At 46.5% G+C, this 25548-nt stretch overlaps 1 protein-coding gene across 2 annotated transcripts in view; it reads right to left on the bottom strand.

Annotated features, from left to right (window-relative positions):
- The window catches only part of LOC135897409 (complement inhibitor RaCI7-like), a 139005-nt gene extending 115721 nt beyond the window's left edge, over positions 1–23284 (bottom strand). For both annotated transcript variants that reach the window (XR_011511846.1, XR_011511845.1), the window contains exons 1-2: positions 23168–23284; positions 1378–1413 (exon numbers count right to left, since the gene is read on the bottom strand). The gene's annotated coding sequence lies outside the window, so the exon portion shown is untranslated. The remainder of the gene's footprint in view (positions 1–1377; positions 1414–23167) is intronic.
- Between the last annotated feature and the right edge of the window lie 2264 nt (positions 23285–25548).

The following is a 25548-nucleotide window of genomic DNA, read 5'->3' on the forward strand; positions in this document are numbered from 1 at the left end:
CGACGGCGTCGGGCGAGAGTGAAGGTACTGCCGAAGCAACTGGGAATGCGTACTACAAGTGCAAACTTCATCGACGGTCCAGCATATTGAGACACTAAGTTCACTGCGGTGGTGGTCGCCCAGACTGGCTCGACTACTAGCTGCGTCACTATATACACAACGTTCTCCCAGGTGGCCGAACAAGTGGTTATCGCACTCGCTCTGCCACATGGCTGGTGTGCAGAGATGTACAGCGACTTAAAGACGGCCGTGAGACCCTTTCAAAAGGCCAGCTTATCAGTACAAGCGGCCAGGATCTTGAGCGCCATGGATGGGATCGTCCCTCACACAGTTTGCTGGTTCCCCGTGCACGACAACTCTGTTGAGGGCATCGCCGTGAACCCCAACGGGTCGGCCAACGCAGAAGCCTGCGCGCTCACCGACTGCGCTACTACTCTAAAGGTAGGCCACAGCTGCGGCACCAATGACGCATGACATAAAGATACTCCAACCACACGCAACGAGATTACCAAACATTGCTACATAGCGAGGATGGTTTCCCCGCTGCAGACACAGAACTAAACAGAGCACAGGTAGTCTCACTGTGCCTACTGCAAATTCATTCGTATCCATCATTAGCATAATTGAATGAAATCTATCCACACAAATTTTCTTACACTGCCTGCACCGCTTGTGTGCAGACCGCTACGTTAGCACATATGCTCTAGGAGGGCGGGTCGCTTGGCCCGACTTACAGTAAGGCCGAGTGGGATGCGATTGTTCACAGCACAAACCTAGAAGGCCAAGTCATGGCCGTCCAGTTGGCCAACGACAAGGCTGGTAAGCTAGACCTGCTGGTCCCCACATGGGAGTAGCCTGGTGGCGCGGGGCAACCTCCGCGTCTGCAGTGGACCTTCACACACCTGTACTAACTTAGCCACTCGTCACATGCTGTTGAATGAGGAATGGAATTGTGGATAGTGTTGGAAGTGCATTCTGTGCCAGTGAAACACACAAACAAACAACATAGGGGAAAAACTTGTTATTACTAATTGAATTAAAGATATTAAAAATAATGACAATGAAATTGGATGAAAGAACAACGTTCCGCTTGTGGGGAACGATCCCACTTCTTGGCATTACGCGTGCCATGCTCTCGCACGCGTAATGCGAACAACATCGCACGCGTACTACGAAGCCTTGGGATGGTCTCTCCCCTCCCCCCCCCTCTTTGCGGCAAGTTGTTCTTCATCCACTTCCATTGACATTATTTTTCATTTCTTTAATTCAATTGTTAAGTACAAGTAATCTACCCTGTGTTGTCCTTGGTTTGTTGGCGATAAATCTTACTCTGCGTTTTCGTCAGAAGAATATTACTGGAGAATAAAAGGGACTTACCTAGGGTACGAATTTCCTGCGGACGAGCCGGGAATCCTTTCCATGAAAAAAAAAAACGCACGGATTAATCAGTGGCCGTCATCACAACATACGAATATTTCCAGCAAACTTCGTAGTGTTTTATACATACATACATACATACATACATACATACATACATACACACACACACACACACACACACACACACACACACACACACACACACACATATATATATATATATATATATATATATATATATATATATATATATATATATATATATATATATATATATATATATATAATTTACGAAAGCAGTTCACTCTATCATGCTCCAGTACGCCCTGTTCCATGTGGCCGAAAGGTTTTGAAGTAGCTGTTGGCTGCTCTGATTGGCATCGTGTGAGTATCGACTTTTTTTTAACATTTCACTGCGTAGATATCACGCATTACAGACAGCTGTTTATACTACAAGGGTTCTACATGAGCTTGGAACCGTGGAAAACAAATTTCTTGGTGATCAGCACAGGTTGTTATGAAGTAATCGCTGCTTCTCTCGCGTAATTCCGAGAGCTACTTCTCTTGTCGTACATTCCAATAACGTGACTGACTTTAAGACAAGATGTTGGCTGTTATCTCCCTTATTCCTCAGTATATTTCTCATAGTAGCAAAACTCGACGTACTGTTTCAGAGAAAGCTATACTGTGGTTTGTAAACCTGAAGGTGTATATTTTAATAGAACACTACTTATTGACGGTAACATGCATACACACGAATAGAATAAATATAACATGAGCTATAACTTAGCAGATTTGTTCTGCCAGCGCCTGCTGTGCCCTCTCAGTTCACAGGTGCCTCTAATTCTCACTCTTATCTCACCTTAGAATTCAATATTTTGAGGAATCGGAGCAGTGAAGGAAGGAAAAGTATTTTCGCCTCTCTGTCGTGGTGCCTTTTATGTATTCTGCACTCGCGAACTTCAGTTGCTGAGCACGAGGTCACAGGGTTCCAATTTAGGCTGTAGTTAGCGCGTTCGCATTACCGCAGAATGGAAAAAAACGCTCGATGATACAGATTTAGGAGCGTATTAAATAAGACCAAGTGATCGGAAGTATTCCATGATCTAGCACTACTGCGTCTATTATAGCTCCTGTTTAGCATGAATAAATTAACCGGCACACTTTTAGTAATTAGTAGGTTAAGTTTTATAGCGTATTATTATTAAGATGATTACGGTTTCTTGAGGCCATCCAGGAATCACTAAACCATATAGGCGTACCAAGAGAATCGCGAAGTTGGAATTTCGTTGCCAAACACATTGCCGAATGATAGCACCACACAGTTGATCTTGTAAACACTACCCCTCAGTTAAGGCTCCCCAGCAGTCCCGACTAAATCCAGAATGAGGGCTGCCACCTTGCGTCGGGTATCCATTAAACGGCTGCCCTCGATGCAGCCGACTATAGCTAATGGGGCGCTATCACTTTCATATATCTGAGGATACATACCCCTTCCGCCACAATGGCACATATTTTCTTGTTGATAGGCCAAAGCACTGAACCTACCAGTATACCATACACAGTGCCTAAGTTGTCAATTGGGGCACTTACGCCGTGAAACCATACGCAGTGGCCCAAATTTTCTACTAGGCCCGACAGCATGCAGAAGCAAATTGTGCTGCCCCGTGGCACGTCCAGTCTGCTCGGCAAGGTGGCGGCCAGCCCACGCCTAATGGCCCTAGCTTATTGACAACACTGCTCACGCTGTACGTGAAAGAGGTAAGTGCACACGGGAAACTGGCTTAAATTCGCAAAGATTACTAGCTAATCGCATTAACAGGCTGTTGGGGAGTTTAAAAGATGCATTCATTGAATTATCCTAATATAATTAGTATCCCTGCTCCTAGGCATAAGACTCTGTTCTTAAGGAGAAAGTCTCAAGTGTCTCATGGCTCCGAAAATCCGTTGCCCGGCGTTGACAATAAATTGGCCGTCCGGCATTATGACAGAAAAATTGATGTTACCAGCGAGAACCATTGGTGGGTGTTGAACTCATGACTTTGGTGGGAGTCGAACGCACGACTTTGGTGCGCCTCGAACCTTCGACCTTTTGTGGAACCGAAATTGATGGTGCCATCATTGATGGTCGAATCCATGACCTCTAGTGTAAATAAAGGGAAGTTATGAACGCACAAATAAATGAGATAGAGTAAATTAACACCCTTGAACCCATGACCACAGGTGTAAATTAGGGCACAGCTAATTAAAATAGGGTTAAAAAGGCACTTGAACCCTCGACATTAGGTGGGATGCTAACCCTCGACCTTTTGGTTGGAGTAAAATGTAATGGCACGAAAACTGATGATGCCACCATCGACGGTCGAACCCACAACCATTGGTGGGAGCCGAACACACGACCTTTGGTGCTAATTAGTGTGACGTTAATTATGGCACAGTTCCTTCGCATAGAGTTCATTAAGGCACTGGATACCAGGACGTTTGTTCAGAGAATACAAGTAATAGGAATTAACAGCACATACGAATGAGAATGCCCAGCATGTGAGTGAATCTCAAGCCCGAATGCGTTTATGTATGAAGTCTACCGTATCCTAAAGTGATTCTCAACATTTCTTTGATTGCTCTTGTTTTCCGCGATACGGGGTTTTATCAGACAACAAAGTGAGGATACGTTGAAGCGAACGAAAAAGGTGACATGAACTAGAGGAATACAGAGACTCTGGCCGTTTCCTGAGCGCCATATATATCGCTTGTAAATATACATTATTCTACACTCGTGGGCCTGCTTTCTTCCTGCAACATTTAGGAGGACTTGCTAGGTAAAATTACTTCGCAGCGGACGTCTCCTACCTGTCGCCACAGTGGCAGGTAAACCGACACTACCGACAATGCATCAGCAGTCTGTGCCAACGGTCATACTCACTAATCGGCAGAACCGGAGGACATTTTGTGACATGAACAGCTGTGACGCCGAGTACGGGCCTGTGATGTACGAGCGACTGTGCAATAACAACACGCGGGATACAATATTGATGTTTGCAAACCTAATATTTTATATGATAGGAAGTGCAGAGTAATGACCCAATAGACATGAAGCTGACCTAACGAGCAGGGACGCCTGCCCCTATGAAAATGGTCATTACCTTTATGTTTCCTTTATGTTTCCTTCTTGTGGCCTATGTGACCTTTATGATTCCTTGTCCTTTGTGTGACCTCCGGGACGCCAACTTTGTGTGTACCACATGTTTACTCTTCCTAACGTATACCTCGAGGAAGTGACCTTTATTATGCCTCTAGGATGTGTCCTTTATGTTTACGGCAGGATGTTAACTGGGTGTGCACTATGTGTTACCTGAGTGTACACTTGAGTGCACATGTAGGTGACATAGAGTGCACATAACAACTGTCTGTACATATAATACATGCAGATATATCTGTACTTTGTGACAGCCGTTGATACACTCTGCAGAGTCATTGTAAGTACTAAATCTTGACTTATCCTTTCCTTTGCCCCAAGAAAACAACCCTTATTTTATTTATTGTAGTATGTGCCCTTTGTGTTTACGGCGGGATGTTACCTAGGTGTGCACTTCAGTGCACACGTAGGTAACATAGAGCATTAATCTATATATGGTGCATGCACTCTTTATATGTTACCTACATGTGCACTTGAGTGCACATGTAGGTAACATAGAGCATTAATCTATATATGGTGCATTTACTCTTTATATGTTACCTACATGTGCACTTGAGTGCACATGTAGGTAACAGAATGTGCGCAGTAAGCATCTTTTGCGAATAGTACAGTTAGAGCTATCTGTACTGTATGTTAGTCACTGGCAGATTCAAGGAAAAGGCACTGCTTGCACCCCTCGCACTAGACATGCCGACCGGCACTAATTGTGGCTATATTGTGCGGAAAATCCAGCATGCCATGAAATAGGATGGTGTATATAATGATTTATGCCATGCATTCTCTTAATATATAAAGTATTTCTTACTTTTTCAACCTGCTATTCTCCAGTAGCAAGCCATATGTAGAAATCTGCAGTATTTAACCTGATATGCACGAATTTCATGAAAGTTGTGCGCCAGCTAGGCTATAAAATGTAGTTGATTGAGTGTTTAAGACGGTTCTCATGGCAGGCGTCTTTCAGATGCTCCGCTTCGCCTCCAGTTTGGGAAATAATCTACTTAATTTATTTATCTGGCTTATATATATATATATATATATATATATATATATATATATATATATATATATATATGAGCACTATGTTACCTGTGTGGACACTCTATGTTACCTGGCTGTGTACTCCCTCGAGTGCACATCCAGGTAAGATAGAGTGCGCTTATATATAGTGATTATCTTTTTACACATGCTACAGATAGATCGTCTACCTGAACGATGTATTAACGTTAACTACTGGCGTATCAAAGTAAAAAAAAAATGGGGGGGGGTTCACCTGCCTCCCCCTCCCTATCTATCTTGGCCGTATTGATCACCACGCGCCATCAACACTACATACGTGCATCAAAGCCTCATGCAGCGAATAATCCCTCACGACAAATAACAATTGCGCGGCGGCTGGAGACGCGGTGGCACGACGCGCAGTGTTCGATGGCTTGCGCTACATGAACCGCAATAGAGGCGGACGCCTCGGCGGCCAATCTGCCGCTTTGCTAGTGAGCGTATATGATTATACAACCATTTAAGTAGCTGTTCTCGTCGCTTTCGCGCTGACCACAAGTACGAGTAACTGCTGTGTCGATATTAGCACGCGTAGAAGAAGGGCAGCGCGGATCCTGTAAATGCTTGCTTGGGCGTACAACTGAATAATTTATAATTGTGAGTTGGCTGAGTATGAAAGTTGTGTGCGGGGTATGGCCGTATTTGATTACGCGAGCATGCAAGCAGTACGCCTGCTTCACTTTGGCCGAAGTTCCGCTGCCGCTGCAAGCCAGCCATCGCCACATTTTGTTGCCCTTATTCCTTACTTTACGGGAAATATGGTTCCACCTACTCAAGATAAGGCCTGACATTCTCAAAAACACGCCACTGGACGCCATAAGAAGCGTGTATATGTGTGGCGATTTTGAATTTCTGATCGGTGGGTGTCACAGCTACCGCGGCTGCCCGCACACCGCATGGAGCTGCACATGGTGCGCGCTGATTGGCTCGCGTCCACCGGCAAAAGTTCGTGCATAGTTCGTCTAAAATCTCTGTATATACTTTAAAAAACAAGGCAGCGCACCAAGACACTTTAAACTCAATAATTTGTGTTTAAATACCAGCCTTCCTTCCAGCTACGATTTTTTTAAAATCTCGAAGGCCGGGCTTTTTCAACATGTACGCCCTAAACGGAAATGCAGATCTCGGAGGCTAAATTCACTTGTTAACCGCAGTGCGGCGCTCCCGCAGTGTAACGGTTGACGGTGAGCTGGGCCACGTTGTGTTGCTGCGAGTGGTGAGAGTGCTCGTTGCAGTTACACGGTAATTTAATCATATTTTCGAAGTGCCTAAACAAACTGTGATCCGTACCGTGTGCATTAACCATCAAGAAACCTCTGGACTCGTGTAACGCCATTAGTTCGCCTTATGTTTCCTGTGATGCGCCAGTGTCTTATGTGTACTATAGCGCCCGTCCGAGCTGCCTTTGTTCTCGCCTGTCCGCGTTCGCTCGTGGAATACCTGATACTGTGGCTTCGAATTATGGTGCGTGGAAGAATTTGTTGAAAGTTGTGCTTTCGTGCGCGGGTGTTCATCGACAATTCAACAGTGTTCGCGCCGGAAAGAGCGTCGTCGCGTGGTGCCTGCGAGACAAAGGAGCCGTTTGCCGACCACATTGAAGGTAAGCAGGTCGACGCTTGCGCGCATTCTCACAGCTTCTGGTTCATGTAGTAAGCTTTGTGGAACGACAACAGAACACGTTCTGAGCGTATGTTGACCATGTTGCTCTGCACATTTAGCAAAGCGTTTCACGAGGGGAGTTTCCGTGAAATGTATTATTTCTTACCGCTTACTTGCTATATGGAGTGATGTGCTACCACCGCTGATTGTTTGGACTTAATGGGCAAATATTTACGTAAACGCTGAAAGTTACTGTTTTCTCGGTAGTTTCCCGGCAAGAAATCCTTCCGTAGATATGAATTTCCGCAAGTTACGTGTGTAATACATGTCGATTTGTCACGGGCATCGCGAGTTGGCACGCGACTGCGATGTTTGACACTTGAACAGATATTAGCTTATGGGAAGGTTACTTTATTGATAGTGTTCAGTTTGAAGTCCAGCTTCGCGAGAACTTGTCTGCATTGTTTGTGTTCGACGTGCTCGCGTATTTGTCTTTTATATTGTAGGGCAAATATAGACCGACATAACAACGGCGAAATTTCTTTTTAATCGAGGCATGTCAATCAGACGCTCGTTTTCATTAATATTTTCATCCGAAGAACAGGATGTCAGTGCCTGCGATTGTTAAAAACAGTGGCTTGTAGCACTACCTAATAAGGGATGCGATTTTCTTGCCATGCTTTCCGCTCGATGTTTGCCACTCTTATAACCCACCTTCCATGGCTGGCTGTTCTAGTTAATAACGATAGCCGAATGTCGGTCAGATCAATGAGCAAAAGGAGTAGCATCGGTAAAGGGATCGCTACAAAATCGCGGCCTAGGTTTTAGACCCTTCGTAATCGATTGTTCGTTTGATTTACAAGATATTTGAGTTTTGGTGATAATTTCCCAGGTAGTCTCATGTTTGCTGCTGGTTTTATTCCCGCCTGAATTTTACCATATAACAGCGTAACCACTTGAGATATAACTACGAGACATCTGTACAAGCAGGCACACGAAGATTTGTTGGCCAGTTGTCTACTCCTAAATGTCATGTACTACTTAGCAGCTGCTGCAGAAATGTTTAAAAGAATTTGTGAGCAGTTTAGTACATGAGTGGACTGGCAGCTAGCTCAGTCTGTTTCAAACAACAATTAGTTAAAAGCTTCTGTGTTGCCCGATGTTTTTATGAGCTGTTTTTGACTGCTCCACGTTTCTTAGCTGTGTGCGTACAGGCCAGGCTGTTCTTGCTTATATGAATATTTTTGAATGAGTGAAAAAGATTGGCTTTTGTTTTGTTTTTCAGGTTCGAAGCACCACATTCCAGAGGTCTGCTGTGAGCAGACGTGGCAAATTGCAGTAACATCCAGATAGTCCTTAATAAACTGTTCGTAGTTTCAGACAAACCTTTTCGAAATATAGTCAAAACTTTCTTTTAAAAGTGCGAGCACTGATCCAACCTGATCTTTCTATCCAAACATTACATTTTATATTAGTAACAAAGACATAACTAGAACAGCAGCACTGCAGTGAGGAACGTACACATGGCACTCCAAGTGTTATACTGAAATAATCTATGAAGTCTAATTACTTTGTAATTTTAGAACAAATTGGCATGAATTTCTGTGCCATAGCAGAGTTCCAATCCGTGCGCTGCATCATGTAGGGAACAGTAACCTTACAATGAAAACCAATGCAAAACTTTTTAACTCAGGAAATGTTTATAAAAATAAAATGTGCACACGGAACTCTTCATCTATGCATGTCTGCGTAAAATACAGGATTTCATCACTGCGGCCACATAAAGGATGCATAAAGGTAGGACACACGAAGGAAACATAAAAGCAGTGGCCAAATTTCAACATGGAGGAAACATAAAGTACGGTAACATAAGGGATACATAAAGGGAGGACACACGAAGGAAACATAAAAGCAGTGGCCAAATTTCAACATGGAGGAAACATAAAGTACGGTAACATAAGGGATACATAAAGGGAGGACACACGAAGGAAACATAAAAGCAGTGGCCAAATTTCAACATAGAGGAAACATAAAGTACGGTAACATAAGGGATACATAAAGGGAGGACACACGAAGGAAACATAAAAGCAGTGGCCAAATTTCAACATGGAGGAAACATAAAGGACATTTCCTCATGTGAACTGCGGGAAACATACAGTAAACATAAAGGGCATAACCATTTTCATAAGGGTAGCTCCTCTTTGTGGTTTTCGTACCACACATTTGTTGTGGCTCTTAGGCAGTGGCGTAGCTAGGTCGTCTGGCACCCGGGGCCCATAGGCTTTCTTTCACCCCCCCCCCCCCCCGGGGTGTAGCCGGAGGAAAGAGGGGGGTGTCTTCGGATGTATATGACACCCCCCCTCCCCCAACTGGCCCCTTGCACCCGGGGCCCACGGCCCCCCGGCCCCCCCTGTTGCTACGCTACTGCTCTTAGGTAGAACAACACGTTAGCTAGCATAATCGTAGCGTCCCATCTGTTGGTTCCACTCGCGCGTTCGTACATGGCCACCCACTCTTCAATGTCGGCACCGTCGTTCCCGCAGAGACTTCCAGGATCCTTGGTTTGCACAACGCCAACCGAAGGTGACGGCGACGCCGCTGGCGACGGTGACGTTGGAGGCGGCAACGTGGCTGACCCCGCATGCTCAGCGTCATTCATGGAGCGGACGGTGATGCGACGTCCACAGCGGAGCTCGTGTTCCAGCCGTGGTTCCCCGCACTTCCCATCAATATGTTACGGGGATGTTGGGAGTATAGAAAGACTGTATTTACAATATATATACAAGATGAGTCAGAGTAGTTAAGATGGCTGACCACCAACTGTACGAAGCAGATAGCGCCTCGCGGTCTTCTTCCTCTCTCTTCTTTCATTCTTGCGCAACCACGTTGATGCTATTTTATAGGTTTTCCAAAGGCCTTCGACACTGTCTGACATCCTAAACTTCTGCACAAGCTCTTCGCTATATTAAAAAAAATGCATCTTTGATTGGCGGGATATCCGACTTTCTTTCCCAGCGTTCTGAATACGTATGTTTAAACTCTACTAACACACCCTTGATGCCTATTTCGTCAGGGTTTCCCCAAGGCTGAGTACTGGGTCCTCTTTTATTCCTTCTTGATATTATTGATCTCCCCGTACACACCTCAGTTAAAATACGTTTTTCTGCAGGTGGTTGCGTTTTGACGTAGTAGTTCTAAGGAAACCCGCAAGGTGGAGAGAAGTAATGAATAAAGGGAAAATCAGACATCATCCCGTTCGTAGCAATTGCTACAAAGAAAACCCGTGTCGAATTTGTCGTGTTGTCGACAAATTCGATTTCGCCCTGCCATCTGCTAGCCGCCTGGTTAGCTCAGATGGTAGAGAGAGAGAGAGATAAAACTTTATTGTGTCCTTGATGGGGTTAAGGGGTGGCGGGGGTCAGGAGGCTAACCCCCAATCCCCCCCTTCCTCAGACGGCGGCCAGTTCTTGCTTCCTGGCGGCGTCTTTGGCCATCCGGACGGCCCAGAGCTGCTCCTCTGGGTCCAAGCTGAGCAGCAATGTCTCCCACTGCTCGGCCGTACTAATGATGCGTGTGTTAGTGCGGGAGGTGTTGGTGGGTGAGGCTTTGGGGCATTGCCAAATAATATGATTGAGGTCGGCACGGGCTTTGCACGCTTTGCAGAGTGGTGAGTATGCATCGGGGTACATGCGGTTGTAAAGCACGGGGTTCGGAAAAGTTCGTGTCTGAAGGAGTCGCCAAGTGGTGGATTGAGACTTAGTCAGTGTTTTGTGTGCTGGGGGGTAGCGTAACCGCTCTCTGTGGTAGTGCAGTAGAATTTCTCTGAACGTGACCATTCGGTCCCGCGCGTGACCGCGATGCAGAACAGAGGGCTGGTCGGGATCGGAAGACGCAGGTGAAGGATGATGCGCCCGGTGTGCGAGAGCTCGGGCGGCATCGTGGGCGGCTTCGTTTCCAGCCAGACCCGAGTGACCAGGGGCCCAGATGATCTGCACGCGGCGTGGCCTTGAGAGAGGAGTGCCAGAGAGAATCTTTTGCGCTTGGGGTGCTATCAGTCCTCTTGCGTAGTTACGAATGGCCGTTTTTGAATCGCTGATGATGCAGTGTGCATTGGTAGCCGCGTAGGCTAAAGCGATGGCCGTTTCTTCGCCTACTTCGGGTTGCGTAGCGAATATTGATGCGGCCGCGGAGAGGTGGTACTGCGAACCCGCGACTGCGACTACCGCCATGGCGTTTTGGTTGGGGTAGTCTGCTGCGTCCACGTAGGTTACGTCAGCGGCTTGGTCGTAGCGCTTTTGTAGTTGTTTAGCTCTTTCTGCACGTCGCTCCGGATTGTGTTCAGGGTGCATATTGCGAGGTATGGGCGGGATAACTAGCTGATCACGAATGTTTGGAGGGATGGGTACTTTTGGTCCGAATTGGGTGGTGTAGGTTATGCCTAGGGTGCCTAGAATGTGCCTGCCCGTGGTGGAATTGGCAAGTCGTTCGTATTGGCTAATACGGTGCGCTTCAATAAGCTCGTCTATGGTGTTATGAATGCCTAGGGCGTCCAGTTTCTCGTTAGAGGTGGTGATGGGAAGATGTAGGGCTTGTTTATAGGCCCTCTTGATCATGTTATTGAGTTTGGACTTGTCAGTTGCATTGAGGCTAAGGTACGGGGCGACATAGGTGATCCTGCTCAAGGCGTAGGCGGTTACCAGGCGTATAAGGTTGCTTTCCTTCATGCCATGATGTCGATTTCCGATGCGTGCAATGAGGCGAGTGGTTTGGTGTACATGATTATCTAATTGCTTGAGTATCTCCGTGTTTCTGCCGTTTTGTTGGATGCGTAAGCCAAGGATACGAATGCTAGGTACTGTACGTATGCGTTGCTGGTGCACGTGGAGTTCTATCTCGGGTGGGTGAGGGTCTGGACGTCGACCTCCCCAATTAGGCTTGTACAGAAGGAGCTCCGATTTCTGTGGGGAACACGCCAGGCCGCGCGGTTCTACGTATGCAACGACCTCGTTGATGGCTTGCTGCAGCGTGTCTTGGATGTCCCCATCGCTGCCCCCGGTGACCCACAGGGTGATATCGTCTGCGTATAGGCTATGCTTGAGGTTGGGGATGCTAGCTAATGCAGGCGGTAGTCCGAGCAAGGCCACGTTAAACAGAAAAGGGGATAGAACCGAACCTTGCGGCGTGCCTTTACTGCCGAAGTGAATAATTGGCGACTGCAACCCTCCAATGGTAATGGTGGCCGTGCGACCTGTAAGAAAATTCTTTACGTAGTTATAGGTTCGATGGCCAACCTGGAGTTGTGCCAGTTGGTTCAGTATGGCCTCATGCGTGACGTTATCGAAGGCCTTGGTTAGGTCTAGCCCCAAGATGGCTCTGGTGTCCAGCCTGGAGGTTTTGTCGCCATCGATTATTTAGTGCTTGAGCTGAATCATGATATCTTGAGCAGAAAGTTTCGGGCGGAAGCCAATCATGGTATTGGGGAAGAGGTCGTTGTCGTTCATATGTCTGTGTAAGCGTGTGAGGATGACGTGCTCGAGGACTTTTCCGACAAATCACTGTTAAGGAAAACATGATCAGTAGGAGATGTAGTGATATGATATAAAACGCAACCATGAATAAAGGGAAAATCAGACATCCACCCGTTCGTATCAATTGCTACAAAGGAAACCCATACGGGTACCTCGAAAAAAAAAGCCTCGTAGCTCAAGGAAAACTCGTCCTGGTCCGGGAGTCGAACCCGGGACCGCCGCCTTTCCAGGGCAGCCGCTCAGATGGTAGAGCGGCTACCCTGGAAAGGCGGTGGTCCCGGGTTCGACTCCCGGACCAGGACGAGTTTTCCTTGAGCTACAAGGCTTTTTTTTTCGAGGTACCCGTATGGGTTTCCTTTGTAGCAATTGATACGAACGGGTGGATGTCTGATTTTCCCTTTATTCATGGTTGTGTTTTATATCATATCACTACATCTCCTACTGATCATGTTTTCCTTAACAGTGATTTTGTTCACTTCTGAAACTGGTTCAAAGCGTGGCAAATTATTATCAACTTTTCCAAAACTGCCTCCATGTCCTTTACAAGACGCTCATCCGCTTCCTTCTTTGCGTATGCCTTTAGCAATGTTACCTTAGATAGGGACTTAGAATACAAATACTTAGATATCCTACTAACAGACGATTTGTCATGATCGAAATACCTTGATGTCACATCTAACAAGACCCTTAAAGTGCTATGTTGCTTACATCGTATGCTGCGTCTTGCCCCTCAATAAACTAAACTTCTTACATATTGTTGCGTGGTTAAAAACAGTCAGACGTGTATTTACAGAATATTTACAATAATTATATCAGATGACAAGATGGTAGACAGCGCGCAAAACCCAGAACATCGTCTTCTTCTGACGATGATTAAAACACCTTCTGCGTCAGCGTGTCACGTGACCCCCGACGGCTGAAGCACCGGCTCGGTGCTAGTTAGGAGGCGGGCGAGTGATACAACTTAAGACGCGTGACGTGGACCACGTCGGAGCGATGCTGAGCCACGGTTGGCTCAAGAGGGGCTATTTCGTACGTGACGTCAGTTACTTGGCGCAAGACACGGTAAGGGCCGGAGTAAAGTGAAAGTAACAACGCGTCGCGACGGTTACCAAAAGAGAACCAGGGTGCCTGGTGTGTAATGGACGTCACGATGACGGGCGTCATATAAGCGCCGCTGATTGTCCTGCGACTCCACAAGTCGACGTCGAGCAATGAGGCTTGCTTCTTGTGCTTTGAAGATCGCTTCATGGGCATACTCCGATGTGGAATTGAGACTAGCAGGCAGAACGGTGTCGAAAGTTAACGTAGGGTCACGGCCAAACAAGAGGAAGAATGTAGAGAAGCCTGAGGTGTCATGGCGAGACTAATTATATGCGAAAGTAACAAACGGCAGCGCAACGTCCCATTCGCGATGGGCATCGGAGACATACATGGACACCATGTCAGTAAGGGTGCGGTTAAGGCGCTCGGTTAGACCGTTCGTTTGTGGATGGTAAGCAGTAGCAAGCTTGTGTTTAATCGCGCACGAGTGTAGAATGTCACTGACAACTTCAGAAAGAAAGTAGCGGCCTCGTTCAGTGAGAAGCTGTCGAGCGCCGCCGTAGTGAAGGATGATGTTTTCTAGGAGGAAGCTGGCGGCATCGGTTGCACAGCATGTCGGAAGAGCCCGTGTGGTTGCATTTCGGGTGGCGTAGTCTGTTGCTACAGCAATCCACTTGTTTCCGAAGGAGACGTAGGGAAAGGGCCTAACAGATCAACACCTACATGGAATTATGGTTCTGATGGTACGTCACGTGGTTGAAGGCGACCAGCAGGTAGCGTGGCTGGCTTTTTGCGTCGCTGACAAAGATCACAAGCAGCGACATAACGGCACACGTCACGGTATAGACCAGGCCAAAAGAAGCGCCGACGAACGCGGTCAAAAGTCCGTGACACGGCAAGGTGACCTGCTGTCGGTACGTCATGAAGCTTGGCGAGAACAGTGTGTCGTGCAGGGCCGTCCGGCCGTACGCTAGAACGGTACAATATACCATCTTGAAGTTCAAACATGCGAAGGGAAGGATCAGGTGTCGTTGAAGTGAGCCATTGAATAAGGTGTTTCAAGGAGCAGTCCCTACGTTGTTCGGTTCCAATGTTGCGAAAAGCAACCAAAGAGGGAACGGTGACAGGTATGCCGGCCGCACAAACGTTAGGAGGGTCGACAGGATGGCGCGACAAGGAATCCGCGTCTTGATGTAACTGGCCACTCTTGTATACAACAGAATGGTTGTATTCTTGCAGGCGCAGAGCCCAGCGGCCAAGGCACCCTGAAGGAGCGTTGAGGGACGAAAGCCAACACAGAGCGTGGTTATCAGTGATGACTGTGAATTGGCGGCCGTACAAATAGGGGCGGAATTCACCCACTGCCCAAACCAGATCCAGACACTCGCGTTCGGTGATAGAATAATTGCTCTCCGCAGAGGAAAGAAGGCGGCTGGCGTAGGCAATAACACGTTCTCACCCTTGTTGTTTCTGGGCCAAGATAGCTCCAATACCATGGCCACTGGCATCGGTACGGACTTCTGTTGGAGCTGACGCGTCAAAGTGAGCGAGAATGGGCACGGACGTAAGCAGCCCAATTAGCTCGATGAAAGCACCAGCTTGTTCAGGGCCCCAAATGAATGCAGCGTCTTTCTTGAGGAGCTGATTGAGAGGGCGTGCAACGTTCGCAAAATTTCGGTTAAACCGACGGAAGTAAGAGCAAAGGCCCAAGAAGCTGCGAACATCCTTGGCACATTTTGGCACGGGAAAGTCATTGACTGCCCGTATTTTATCGTGATCAGGGCGTACACCAGAAAAATCAACGAGATGCCCAAGCACAGATATTTCGCGATGACTGAAGTGGCATTGGACGAATTTACTTGTAGCCCCATCTGAAGGAAAACAGATAGGATCATCGACAGGCGCTTGAGGTGTGTCGCAAAAGTCGGAGAAAAAAAGGATCACGTCATCCACGTAACAGAGGCAGATAGACCCCTTGAAACCGTATTGGAGGGCGTCCATCATTCGTTCAAATGTGGCCGGGGCATTACATAAACCGAAAAGCATCACTTTGACCTGATATAGGCCATCGGGAGTAATAAAAGCTGTCTTCTCGTGGTCCTTGTCATCGCCGGTGATTTGCCAATAGCCGGAGTGAAGGTCAATTGACGAAAAATATTGTGCTCCATGCAGGCAATCCAGGCCATCGTCAATGCATGGTAGCGGATAGACGTCTTTCTTTGCTACCTTGTTGAGGTGTCGATAACCGACGCGAATCGCCAACTGTTGCCCTTCTTTTTAACTAGTACAACAGGGGAGGCCCATAGGCTGCAAGAAGGTTGGATGATGTCTCGTGAAAGCATCTTGTCAACTTGTTGGATGATACGTCGCTCAGTAGGCGAGACACCGTAGGGTCGCCGATGGATCGGGCTCGCATCACCGGTGTTTATTCGATGTTTTACGACAGATGTTCGTCCTAAAGGGCGTTCTCCAAGGTCGAATATATCCCAGTATGAGGCAACGAGGCAACGTGGTTCTTCAGCACGCTGGGGAGAAAGGTCGGGAGCAATCATTTTTGTTAGGGCATTCAACTCTGAAGAGACAGGGGGCGAAGCAAGCATTAAACACGAGGAGCTGTCAAAAGGTTGTGGTGACGGGCGACCACGTAGACCGGTAAAGTCTCGGGCTCTCGCAGGAGAGGAAGAACCAACACTCGATCGCTTAGCGTAGAATTCTTTTTAATAACCTTCGGAACGCTAGCCCGTGCCGGAGCGTGCCAGCCGCTCGTGCCTCGTCTAGACGCGAGCGTCTACATCATCTCTCGTGCGACGCCGATGCTGCTGCCGCTACAAGGTAAAGCCGGAATGTGGTGGTCTCTGGCTAGCGTTATTTGCGCCAGGGATATTCCGCGCGGAAGTACTTGTGTACAGAGTCCAAAGTTCCCTAGCGGAAGGCAGGATGTGTTGTCTGAATTGGTAACGACGGTGTGAGGGAAAGCGACGTTATGCGAGAGCAGGACATCCGGATTAGGAGATATGACGTAGTAACGGTTTGGGACAGGTGGAACGGGGGAGACACCTTTGTAGGTAACGGCACGGTGAGGGAGGCGAATATTCTCTGTGGAACATAGCCGTATCGGAGCACTATCGGGAGGGTCAATAGCAGCAGGTAGAGCGAGTTGCACAACACCAGCAGAACAGCCTATCAAAGCGGAATGTGTAGACAGAAAGTCAAGGCCCAGGATGAGGCCGTGAGGGCGGTGCACTAGTACATAAAATAAAACAGAAGTATGATGCCCGGCGACACTCACGCGATCCTGACACATGCCAATAAAGGCTGGTGTTCCACCGTCGGCGACGTGCACCACAGGCGAAGGGGCAGGAGTGACGACTTCCTTGAGACGATTCCGAATTTGAGCATTCATCACAGATGTGGTCGCGCCAGTGTCATTCAGAGCCGTAACAGGTACACCATGCACGTTCACGTTAATGAGGTTCCGATGTGTGGGCAAGGTCAAAAGAGGATTTTTGCGTCGGGTTGGTTTGGCAGCATCACGTCCGGGTGCTGCACCCATTAGTTTTCCGGAAGGGTACGCCGGAAGGAACTAGGGGACGGTTATCGGCGAGAATGGGGTGATCGGGAGAAGAGGCGACGGGGCGAAGGAGGGCGGTTAGAGTGGGTAGAACGAGAAGTGTCACCAGAATTCGCTGGCTCCGTTTGCGGGGTGACCTGGGAGCAGCATGAGGGCCGTGGGATGGGTGGTAGGACCAGGAGGTGGAATTCCACGAGGACCGGCAGTGACGTGAAGTATGGCCGATACGGCCATAAGTGAAGCCGGTAGGTCTGTCGTCTGGAGTACGCCATTCGGCCGGGTTGTGATACGCTGTTGGGGCATACGGGCTGCGGGTGCGTATGACAGTGCTGGACGGAGTGTAGTTACGCCCATTAACTGAGCAGACGTTGGGCAAGCCAACGTTGGCCAATTCTTGGCGCGTGACGGTCTGTATCAATGAGACGGTCGCCTGGCAACTGTCGGGACCATGGGTTGGGGTCGCGACCGGAGATCCGGCTTCTATTTCACGTCGGATGACATGGAGGATGCCATCCGAGCGATTAGGTGTGGGCGGACTGCGGATGTCTTCACAGGTGGACGTAGCAGCCGTGTTGGGAAGGCGGGGAAATGGCTGGGCAATGCGGCGACTCTTGGCTTCTTCAAACTGCCGGCATTCGGTAATGATGGTTTGCACAGTGGAAAAATTCTTGAAGACAAGGAGATGGAAGGCATCATCTGCTAAGCCCTCAATAACATGTGCAACCTTATGTGGTTCGGACATCTTCGGATCCACTTTGCGGCACAGAGTGAGCACGTGCTGGATGTAAGTGAGATAGGATTCTGTGCACGTCTGGACACGCGAAGTGAGGTCTTTTTGGGCGGTGCGCTGACGTGCAACTGGCTTGCCAAACAAATCTTTGAGTTTCTGTTTACAGATGTCCCAGCTAGTAAGTTCCTCCTCGTGGGTCTGAAACCAGATGCGCGCCGTGTCCACGAGGTAAAATATCAGATTCGCGAGCATCACGGTCTCGTCCCAGTGGTTGCTGGCGCTCAACCGCTCATATAGTTGAAGCCAGTCTTCAAAATCAGTGTCATCGGAGCCAGAAAAAGTTCCTGGGTCGCAGTGTTGTGCTAGAATGACGGTGGGCGTGGGTGCCGACGGGCCCGAAACATCCTCGCCTTGAGCTGGCATTGTAGATGCAGCCAAGGAGCGCCCGCTGCGTAAATCCATCTTGATAATGATCCCGCAACCTCCACAAAATTGTTACGGGGTTAAAAACAGTCAGAATTGTATTTACAGAATATTTATAGTAATTATATCAGCTTACAAGATGGTAGCCAGCGCGCAAAACCCAGAACATCGTCTTCTTCCGACGATGATTAAAACAACTCCTTCGTCATTGTGTCACAGTATAAAACCTTCATTCGCCCCATCCTCGAGTATGGATGCGTTTTACAGAATCCATACAAACACTGTGAGAACTAGTGAGAACCCTCTCTGAGAACACACAATCATCGCGTAACAAGTGCGCATGGCTGCTCAGAAGATATCAGAACGCGTGGGCACCGAACATTCAGGATGCACCGGAGTTAACGCTGGTTCTCCGCGAGCTCCGCGAGCTCCGCGACCTGATCACGATCGCGCCCATTCCACAAAACGTACATCCAGAACACAATCGAGGCAGGTGCCTAGCCTGGGTGACCGCATTCCTCAAACGCATAGACAAAAAAGCGGACGACGTCGCGTACTTGCAACCGAGCCTTTGCCGCCGTAATGGTCTCGTCCTTGCCGCGGACCCTAAATGCCGCCACAGTGCTCACACACGACCCTGAAATGGCAGAGCAAGCGGCCATAGCCGTGGCAATGTTCGACGACAAGCGAAAGAAAATATTCAGCGACTCCAGACCGGCCACCAAAGCGTTCGAGAGAGTAGTAGTCTCCGACCAGGCGTTACGTGGCCTCCACGGCGCCGATCCCAGAACCCTAAGGTAGCACACCGTCATATGGTTTCCCGCCCACCTGGACCGGATCCCGGGTGTGCCAGACAACCTTAACAAGACAGCCCACGACGCTGCGCGCGCGCTTACCGACCGCGCTGTCACCCCCTTGCAACGCCCCTTTGACGAGTTGGAGGCGAACAGCGACGCCCCGGTATCGTACAACAATATCGATAAGCATTTTTAATTGGGATGACGTTTCTTTCCGCCCCCGCACCCCAAACTTCGGGGTGCGTTCAACCCCAAACTTTTGGGTCTGTTCAAGGTTTGTTCAATCTAAATCTCACAACGAATACACGAGATATTGACCTAATGGTAAGAGCAATGGGGGTGTGAGATGGTGAGGCAACTAGGTTCAAGCCCACTATCGGTCACGTAATTCATTTCTTGATTACGTAAGCATTCTGGGGGTAATGCACCTAGTTTCCTTTGTGCTTTGTATGTAACTGTTTGACCGTCTACATGGGTTCCTGTGTGGGACACGTGGGAAGTGCATGGGGCTGCTGTACTGAGGGGACAAGGTTCGAGACCACCTGTAAGACTAACTAGGGTGGTGCCACTTCAGGCCTGGAGGATGTAGTGGTCTAGAGAGAGATTTGAACTTGTGGCCTCCAGATTAGAAGCCAGGTGTTTTACTTCTGCTCCAAGCAACAACTACTAGGGAAGGAAAGTACGCAACCTATTACCACAAGCAGGCGTAAAATTAGTGGCATATTGAATACCAACGCGTCCATTGACTAATATCAAAGTCAACGAAAACAGCTCACGGTTGTATTCGTTGAGTTTCATATGAGTCAATGTACGTGTGGCGCCACGGTGCCACTAAATGTATGCTTGCTTGAGGTCATAGGCTACGTACTCATTTTTTCAATTTTTTTTTTTCGTGTTGCCACTGTGTGTACGCCCAAGTTCGTATTCACGTTCGTTTTTTTCGGTCTCTCCTTCTTCCCTTCTTTAGGAAGAAAAATCTATGAATTGTATTTTGCGCGCTTACAATCACACTCCTTATGAAGGCCGGACCCAGCAGAAGCGTCAGTAAAGCCCTGCTATTTTTCCTACGTGCTTCTATGCTTTGAACTATGTGAACGATATGTTTACACTCTGCTTACCTCTCGATATTACAACAGCGAATGCAGAGCTCCGCTTAAGAAATCAAGAACTATAAGAGAAACAAAAACATCATTCTCCACGAGTGTACACCACCTACGGAAAAAGAATCAGAAACTACTACGTGCCACAACTTTTTAACAAATAGAAGCGAAAGTATATTGAAGAAATGGTGTCTATTTTGTAAGGCATAATTTTTTGTATTTTGTTTAGTCTATGTATTTTCACTCATAATTGTGTCCCAACTTTGTTCAATTTTATATATTCATGCTCGTCGGTGCTCACGTCTAGCGTTTAAAAAGGTATTTTTTCTGTTACATGTGTTCGTCTTTATCTTCGCTTAAAATCAAAAGTGTAAACAAGTCTTTTTACACATCAGCGCCATTTTTGTTTCTTGTCTATAACGCATGTTTCCCTGCCATGTCATTGCGGATCTGCCTCCCCACCCACAAATAATGTATGCTTAGGTGAGGTAGGGAATGTATCAAGAAGAAAAAGAGAGAAGGGGCATAAAAATAACATATGCGTAATACATAGACAGCGGAAGGTGTGTGATGTATCCCAAGAATGGTAACCAAGTAATATACAAGCGCACGGATTTGGCCGGAATGTCAGCAACAAAACGAATGGAGTTATGTGTGATGTCGACAAAGGCATGAATGGCTATAACGTTCTGAGGATATTCTCATCAAACATTATCATTATGGGCAATCCTCGGTTCGGTCAATTGAAGTGCGTGTAGCTCGCTTTCTCAGAAGACAAACTGCTAACGCTTGTACAATTAGGGTGCATAAACATGCTGTTCATCTGCACATTCCTCGACCGTTGCAAAACCGCAAATGTGAAAAGTTTAGTATTCTTTGCGAATCTTCCATTGGTTTCAATATGCCTATATTTTTTCTACAACGAAGGTAAAGCTGGAAGCTAATGCGCACTGAGTAGCTTCTTTTCTGTTACTTATTTTTATTCCGCTGTGGAATGCCAGCAGTTAAGAGTTCAATTAGGCATGCTTGGCGAATGTGACAGAACGTTAGCAAAGGATGATCAGGTTGCTTCTGACGAGATTATTTTTGTAGCCCTTGAACGATTTCGCGCACGGCAGCATTCCCTCAAAGTAGTAATTACTTGAGAAGCTAAAACGATTGGGTAGGTTTATTTTTGCTAATAGTGGTCACTGCCTTGGGCAAGAGCGAAAGGAAATTATAAGCACCACTTTTCAACCCAGTGCTTTGATATCCTTCGTCTAGAGATTTCCATGTCCCACATGATCTTCGTATAATGTCATAATCGAGATTTTTTTTTGCAGCCGGTTATCAAAGTAAAACAGCGCTGGAACTAATTGTAAGGTAAAATTAATTCACCGTAGTGGCATCAGAACCACCACCTATGAAAATATTTCTGCTTGCATAACCACTAATCGAAAGTCATGCAATTATCGCAATTATCATAATGCACTTATCGTAATATAAAGTGCTTGATGCGATGTAATATGAGTGCACACTAACGAATTGCTTTTGTACTGCTGAGTGATGCTCACACCACCCCGTTCACGATTAGTGGTATCACAGAGTTTTCGGGGTGGTGAATACACCATTACGAGTCACTAACGTGCCTTATTCACGTCTCACTGCTATCACTTCGCTTGTTTAAAGCGAAGCAAAATGCTTTCCTGTGATGTTCTCGAAACATGAAGCCATAATAAAATTGAAATGATTGTGGTGACCGGAGGGTGCGACGATCAAACATCGCACGCTCGACACAGGTGTCTTATTATAGCCCAAAGTTAAGATGATAGCGCAATGCCACAGGCTTTGGCGCAGTGTCGCAAAACGTAGAAAAATCTTCATGGATTTGCTACAGCCACGGAAGACGCATTCGTTAAAGCTATTCACGTCATACACCCACAGAAAGACAAATACTGCCTAGGAGACGCTGCCCGGCGCAATCCCCACTATTTGTGGTTCAGCCAGCGCCTGCCAGGCGGCGAGTCTGCTAGATCTCGCAGCCAATAGCGAATACACTGAAGAGCTCCATTTTAAATATGTATAGCTGCTGACTGGTATAATTATCAATATCTCTCTGTGGGGGCGGGATAATGAAACGAAATATTCACGGTACTGAAAATACACATAACCATGGCGTCGTCGTATTATCCTTTGTAGAAAAATATACCATTAATTGTCCATTCTATATGTCCACACTTGACAAGACTTTCTAAGAAACAAATCACCAACGGTAGTAATTTTCGTTGAACCTATTTAGTTTTTTTGTGCGGCGTCTAGGGAGAGCGCAAACAGTATTTTACAATGCAATATTGGAGAAGACCTATCATAAACAAAAATAACAAAACTGAATTACCCGATGGCATGTGGTCTTGCATGACACTACACTATATTTATTTGCAATTCCTGGAATTTAATTTACTTATGTGCTTGTATTCACATTGATATGTGGAGGAATCCTGCTTTTGCTGGTGATGTGAAAACCACCCTCAATCACATGGCAAGATGAGGAGAAAGAATTTCATATCACTTTGATAATAGCTGTAATAAGGACATCAGCATCAAAGTAGAAGGTGGTTCTTGTATGAGTAACAACGTATGTACCGCTTGGCGGTCATTGAAGAAAAGTGAGATGGAGAATGTGAGAACCTCCTCAATTCTCGAAATTAGAATAAGTTAAGAGCACTTTCTTTGACCACACAGAAGCAATTTTTGCGCTACTCACATGAACAGAGCAGAGACGATCAGCAAAACAATTGCAAAGTCTTTGATTGCAGTCATGGCAGCTTTGGACCGTAGATTTCTTTCGAGCAGCGAAGCGTTAGGCAGCAAAACATTTATACCCTGAACGCGCGGTAGCGTCACGAACAGCTGGACGACGCACTTTTTAAAAGATCGGAGTTCCTAGAAGAACGTAAATATTGACGCGTTCTTCTGCACAAGGTAGTAGACCATCATACATAATATTCCATCAAGGGCCTAGGATTCTGACAAATGCCATTCATAATAGGTGACGCCCGTGTACTCGTATGAACTTCGAAACTTAAAAACAAGCTGATCAAATTGTCAACAGGGCGAAACAGAAAGGTGAGGCGCCGCTAGAATTTATTAGAAAAACTGAATGACTTTTCTCTTAAAGGTCTATAAGTTTCGCGTTCTTCTTCTGTTGGTTTATTTCGATGCCACACTGCACGTATATTCACTTGTTAAGGACCCCAGAAGCCAAGAGAGAGAGAGAATGAAAAGGAAAGGCAGGGAGGTTAACCAGATATGAGTCTCCGGTTTGCTACCCTGCACTGGGGATGGGGGATAGGGGTTAGAAAGATGGCAGAGGAAAACGCTAAAAAAAAGGAAAAAAAGACACGCACACATGGAGGCGCACACACAAATGGCGTTCCAGTTAAAGTCGTTCACACAGGCCAGAAGCCAAACTGATAACACTAACTGCGTGCTGCAGTAAGCTACACTAAATTATTTTTAGGCGCCACTTCTGTTTTTAGGAGCGCAAGCATTGCTAAGAATTCAAGAGTTCATTTTACAGCAGACGCGGAATGCGAATAATTTTCTTTTCATCTTGTGAGTTCAGCTGTCACCCCTAAACGAACGCTTTGATACAACCACTGAATCACAGGATTCGGCTGCTTTTCACCTATGCCTTGCATCTAGTGTGAACTACAGCATCTCCTTTTATTGAAACTATAATCAAGAAAGTCTGAAATGTAAGTTAGCAGTAATTATAATTAGGCAGGCGGGTTCTTAATGGCGTACATTTAGGTGAACACACTCTACCACTTCAGTTTGAGAGAATATTGCCCGAGAATAATGCCGACTGAAATGATTCTACATCAAGGTAACTGGAGTCGTTCTTTCCTCATTGTAGATTGCTTTTTTTCATATATATATATATATATAGTTTACTACTTCATTGAAACTACATACAGTTCATTAAAGTACAGGGTGTCCCACGAAGTTTAGCGAAACTTTAAAAATATGCAAATGCGACTCAGCTGGACAGAACCAAGAAAATTTTGTTTACCGTCGCTTGGAGGTGCTCAGGTTACAGCAGTTTCCCTTCTATGTAACTACATAATTAGCCTTCATTATTTCATCAACTTCTTAAATATTATTATTAGATTAAAAGCGTCAACGAGAAAATTGTAGGGCATTATAAAACTCACAATACAGGTCTGGACTGCTCGGTACGTGCTACATAAAAGTGTTGTTCCGAGCGCGAAGGATGCCCGCAAATACATGCACATTGGCCGCCAGACTGGCCGCTCGAGGCACTTCACGTGCTTTTGCGGGCTTCTTTAATGATCAGAAAAACACTTTTCTGTAGCACGTATTGAGCAATGGAAAGCTGCATCGGTAGATTTTCATGCGGCTCTGCAATTTTCTAATTGACACTCTTAATCTAGTATTATGTCTAAGAAGATTAGAAAATAATTAAGACTAATTATGCAATTACGCAGAATAAAAAAAAAGAAGCTGATCATCTGCAAGCAGCAGCAAACACCATTGCCTTGCTTTTTTCCAGTTACCTAGCATGTGCATATTTTTGATGTTTGGCGAAAGGTGTGTCGGACACCCTGTATAATAGCAGTGTAGCCTCAGCACGACAAAATGCTTTTTGCGTATGGGCTGCGTTCACTTATGAAAAATAATCTATTGCTTAGTGCATTGTCATACATGTCTAACGTCATAAAGACGGGGTGCACCTTCGTCAACTTTTGAGAACGACCCAAGAAAGTTTGGTCATTAGTACATACTCAATAAACACACGAAGAACGCCTATGAGGGTAATGCTCATTGTTGCGGTTGTTATGAGAGCCGGTGATTTTTTTATTTGGATCGAAAACTGGAGGTGTGTTAATCTTGATTTCAAATTGATATCCCATAAGGAAACGTAATCCTTGCTATATCAATAATGCATTTTGGCAACAGACCTACTATGAATCAGTATAAAACGGTTACTTTTGCAAATATTTCTGCACCTGTCCTTCACTAATTAGTAAACTCTGTTAATGTAATGTCTATACAGGAATCCCGTAACAAACAACCCTTGTTAGACAGCGTACCCATTTCTCTTACATGTCAGTTGTAGAA

This window comes from Dermacentor albipictus, chromosome 2, assembly GCF_038994185.2.
Source record: "Dermacentor albipictus isolate Rhodes 1998 colony chromosome 2, USDA_Dalb.pri_finalv2, whole genome shotgun sequence".
NCBI classification, from domain to species: domain Eukaryota; kingdom Metazoa; phylum Arthropoda; class Arachnida; order Ixodida; family Ixodidae; genus Dermacentor; species Dermacentor albipictus.